Raw genomic sequence first — 5,769 nt, 5'->3', positions numbered from 1 at the left:
CGAAAATTATCTACAAGGGAAGCAATTCAAGGGTACACACTCCTTCATAGATGCAATTTCTTCAAACTACTAAGCCTAGAAGGATACCAATAAATCACCTCCAAGTTGTGTTAAGCTAGGGTACCTTTGTCCTCAATCGTTAAATGCTTTTGTCAAGAATAGACTCCCTATGGTGTTAGAAACACTGGAGGATCGCGGAATTCCCCCTCTCGCCTAGACAAGAAGAAGGGTCGTCCCCTCTCTACCATGCACAAAAATGGATACGATGGATAAAGGGATCGATAGAATTTGAGTTTCATTTTCGGAGTTTGCTTTTGTTGTTGTTTTTCCCCCCAATTTCTTGTGGCATATAACATTTGAGAACACTTTCTTTTGCCATTTCTTTTTGATTTTTGGCAATTCAACACTTGACAACTTTCAACTTTTCTTTGCATTTCTTTTGAACATTTTCAAAGTCACCCCATATGTAGTGAGAGTGGCTTATATTTGAAGCATAGGAGTTCTATTTTTGCTCCTCTTTTCATTTGATGCATTTTTTTGCAAACTTTCTTTCACTTTTCATTTCATTGAACTCAAATTGATTTCTTTTTGTGCCCATTCCCTTTTGTCGACAAAAATGTAGTAGAACATGGATGATGGATGGATGGATGCATGGTTTCAAGGGTCACCTTGGAATAAACGGTAGCCAAGGAGTTATCACACCACAAGGTACTCTTGACTAGGCCTTAATCCATGGGTCAAAGGATACTAGCATGACACATCCTAGGGTGTTTTACAAGTATTCTAACAAGCAAAGTCTTAAGAAGAAAAAGCATCTACTAGGGCCTATATACACTTGTCAAGCTTCCCAAGTAGACGGTTTCGCAAAATTTTTCTAACATGCAACTACATGCCATGATGCAACTAACATATAAACATCCTAATGCATATGATTCTACCAACTAATATGCCAAATAAACTAAATGCAATCCTAAATTCACATTGTTTTTACCGCATCAATCAAAATAAAGCCACATAGTCATTAACATAAAGAGGAAAAAGGAGATTGGAAAGATCATACCATGCGGTCTTCAATATCCTCATGTCTCGGATGTGGCGTAGTCCATCAATGTGAACAAGGATGAACAAACACAATATATACAATAATATATACATGACTACACTACAAAGGAAATGAACTTGTTTTTGGATTTTTAAATTTTTCAAATTTTTATGGGTTTTGTTTTTATGAAATTAAAAGACATATTTTTGGGAGTTTTCAAAAAAATTCAATTTTTATCATTTTTGGAATATAAATTCCCATCCCCCACTTTATTTTGGACATTGTCCTCAATGTACATGTAGGAGTGGGAATAAAAAAAGGAAATACATGTTTTTGATTTTTTTTTTCTTTTTTTTGAAATAAAGTGCAAATGCAATGATATGATATGAATGAATGCATGCTCTAACTAAATGCAATTCTATATGACATATATAACAAATGAATGCAAACTAAACTATATTATATGATGCATGCTAAATGCTTAAGTCACTTATGATCAAACCTCCCCAAACCGATTTAAACACTATTTCTAGTGTAGAAATGAATAGGTTTGGCCATTAGTGACTATGCATGAATTCTAGTCTATATGCAACTATCTATATATGAGTATGTGAGATATATTACAATGCAACTATACTATATGAACTCACTAATGTAAATGCAATATGAAATATAATACAAATACAAGCTAAATGTATATGTATATAACTAAATGCAAGTGGAAAAGTAATGCAAAGTGAAAGGAAAGGATATCTTACAAATGGTGGTTTGAAGGAGAACTCCACCAAACTCATTCCTTGTTGCCATGATTATTGATGTTGTCCATGTTGCTTAATGCTCTCAACAACCGGTCAAAGGCTTTTGAATGGGCTTCATGTAAGCATAAATAGGAGATTGGTGATGTCAAAACGTAGTTTACCCATCTTGGCTTGGAATAGAACTTGCCAAATACTCTCCCATTTGTTTTGCCCTTGGCACTTGGCTTCTTACAATGCTTCAAACCAACAAGCCCATGATTCTTGTCAATACAATGTATGAAGTATTGCCCATTCTCATCCGGAGGCTTCCACTCTTTACCATCTCTTTCAAATTCTATGATGATAGAGCATTGATTCTTCAATCCTTCAATCGTAGAAGGAGAGTTCTCATTTCTTTGATGAGGGGATAGTTGAAGGATAACATGTGGAGGAGTCAACTTCTCACCATTGAGGTCATTCATGCTTTCATTATCTTCACTTTCTTCTTGACCCTCCTTAAAACTTGAACCATTTCCAAAGAAGAGGCCTTCAATTTCTTCCAAACTATGATCAAAGATGCCAACATCATAGTTTTCCTCTTGACCTCTCAATTCCCCAAAGATTGCAAGTTCAAATTCATCAACCTCTTCTTTCAAAGTTTTACCTTCACTCCCATAAGTGCCAAGGGAGCACACTTCCTTTACATGGGTCATAGAGGGAAATTGTGGTAGGAGGTCTTCCTCATCATCATCATCATCATCATTGGTATCCCAAATTGGAGAAGCAAGGCTAGTGTGTGAGCTAGATTCATTAGACAATTTAGACAAAGTGCTTGTCTCATAATTGGCCTTCAACTCACATTCATCATTGCTCTCCACCCCAACTTCATCATGCTTCAATTCATCATCCACTCTTGGTCCATAATCAATCAAGCACTCCCCTTCCTCAAAAGTAACATCTTCATATTTACATCTATCATGAATGTTTGTAAAGTTGGGTACAAGTTTGAATGTGGGGTGTTCAATACTTATGAATTTAGGAGGTGGTGGGGGATTCACAAGAGTAGCTTCATAATGACATCCAAATTCTTCTTCACCCTCATTATTTTCCCCTTCTTCTTCATTTAGCATTTGGGTGGCTTCCATTTGGGCAATTTGATTTGCCAAATTCTCACCATTAGTAACAATGTTTTTGAGAACATTGTCCCTAGCTTGGCTCTCTTCTAGCATTTTCATGAAGAGATTTTGTTGGCACCTTAACATTTGGAGAACCACACTTTGCATGTCAAGATTATGCTCATTCTCTTGTTGTGGGTACATGGGAATTTGGTGGTATGGGTGTTCATTGTAGGATGACATTTGGCATTGATTGTAAAGTGGGTTTTGGGAGGGTGGTTGTTGTGGATGTAGGAAGTGGGGGCTTTGGTAAGATAAGTCGGGGTAGTGGTTAGGACTTTCATTGTATGAGTTGTAAGGTAGGTTTGTTTCAACTTGCTCCAAAAACTCCCTATACCCATGGTAGTCATACTCAAAAGATTCACCACATACTCCATGTGCCAAGCCTTCGGTCATCATCATAACTAGGACAAAGATATAACTACAAACAAGGAAACTACAAGAAAACGGTAAAAACAATCCTTGAGGAACAAGTTCCTCAAGGTTAAAGCAAAATCAAAATAGACAAACAAGTAAGAACTTAATCACATAGCACCATCCCCGGCAACGGCGCCATTTTGATGTGGTCGAGGTCGTCACTCATCCAATCAAACACATTTATAATACTCAACAAATAACTAGTTAGCGGTAAGTCGAGGTCGATCCATGGGACGGTGTGCTTTGGGTTCTAAGTCTATTTATCTCAATTTATGCTAGTGTCACAATTGATGGGGTTTGTAGTTGTGTTCTAGACTAGTGCAAGCAATAAAGTAAAATAAGCAATAAAAGGAAAAATGTAAACAAATGATTAAAAGTGCTAGGATGTCATGGGGTCATAGGGGATTCATGGGAATTGATCATACAAACATGTTCTCAAATTATAAGCAAGCAATTATTGTTGTGATGGATTGAGTTGGGTTATATCTTACAATCTTAGGAAAGTTTGGGTCCCGGAGCCGAATCGATTAGATTGTACAACACCTACAAGTCGACTTAATCTTCCCTACTCAACAACATGCATGGTCTAATGAGACTCGAGTTGGTTTATGTCTTACAAGTCTCATTGAAAAGATAGGTGATGGGTAAAAAATGCAAGGATTCATAGGCTCACATTTCATCAAACATAACATGTGCATGAGTTGAGATCAAAATAAGCAAGCAAATAAACCATGAAAGCATATTAATTTAAGCATGAATCATTCCCCATGTTGGTTTCCCCTAATTACCCATTAATCCTAGCTAAGTAACTACTCACTCATGATCAAGTTTAACATGTTAATAAGGTTGTCAATCATACTAACAAAGCCAAACATGATGAACAAGTAAGAAAGATTAACAATAATTAAAAGAAGGATTAAGAGAATTATACCTATGGAGATTCCAAAATAATAATGCAAAGAATAATAGAAGAACTTGATGAGTGATGGAAGGTTATCAATCTCCCAATAAACCCAATAATCTTCTAATTACCCACTAATAAACTTGAATTACTCAATAATAAACTTGAACAATGATTAAAGGAAAGATTAATGTGTAATTTGTGGAAAGATTAAAGAGTAATCTATTCTAATCTACTCCTAATCTAATCTAAAGAAGGATTGAATTAACCTAATGAAAACTTGATTCTAATCTAATAAAACTTGATGGTTTGATTATTACAAATGGGGTATATATAGTAAGGATTCATTAGGTTAACTAAGGCTAAATTAGTAATTACACTTTTTAGATTGAGCAAGGAGGAGCCGGTATTTTTCAAAGGAAGGGCTTCTTTCTTTGTAGCTTGGAGAAGACGAAATTCGCTGTACTGGAATCCGGGCGGATTGTTGTCGGGACGGACGGATTCAGGCGGGGGAAAACGGGCGGATTCAGGTGAATCCGGGCGGATTGTGGCAGGGGAAGACGGGCGGATTTGGAGCAAGACGCTCGGACAAAAAGAGAGGGTAACACGGGCGGATTTGGAGGAATATGGGCGTCTTCATGAGAAGACGGGCGTCTTCTGCCTAAGACGCGCGGATTCCCGAACAGCTTCTTTGTTTGACCTCGGATTGTAAAACGGACGTCATTTTCTCATCCGGACTCCTATTGGAGTGATTCAAAAGCCTAGATCACTTTTTTTTTCGACGCCGTTCCATCTAGCATACTTTCAGAGCCAAAGGAGCAACCCTTTGTTCGGTTTTCTAGCGATTTCTTCTTGTAATGCCTTCCCTCTCGTCATTCTTACTTTTAACCCTTTGATCCTTCTATATACACTTTATTCCTACATCTTTGGTCATCATTCTTGCCTCCTCTTCATACTAGTCCATCTAATATCATCAATAAGCTTCCAAATATGCACGAAAGACGGGAATTTCCGCCTTATTATCTCCTTTTCTACAAAACATATGAAATGCGATAGAAAAGCAAATAGGAAGGTTTTGACGGATAAAATGGCCATAGAATGTTATAATAGTATGCAAAATAGGCTCAATTAGGGGACTAAATGTGCGCAAATAATGTTCACATCACAAAACCTCAAAGAATATGCAAAACAAAGGACTAAAGATAGTAAATGACCCAAATATGCACTAAAAAGCATAGGAACGAGGCTAATTCGGGGACTAAATATGCTCAAATATTGGTCACATCAAATATCCCCAAACCGAACCTTTGCTCGTCCCGGGTAAAGAGGTGACAAAACTAGGACCCTTATTTAAACTAACCTATTAATATAGCCGATATGAGACAATTAGCGGTTCTCACTCCGCCCCTTCAACTCACAACAAGACAACCATGAGGTAGGATACCTTCTTGCAAGGCATGGTGGTTTTTGCCAAAATGGTGACACATCCAATCATTA

The sequence above is a fragment of the Silene latifolia genome, chromosome 2, assembly GCF_048544455.1.
Source record: "Silene latifolia isolate original U9 population chromosome 2, ASM4854445v1, whole genome shotgun sequence".
Classification (NCBI taxonomy): domain Eukaryota; kingdom Viridiplantae; phylum Streptophyta; class Magnoliopsida; order Caryophyllales; family Caryophyllaceae; genus Silene; species Silene latifolia.
Note: the sequence above shows the minus strand (reverse complement) of the source record.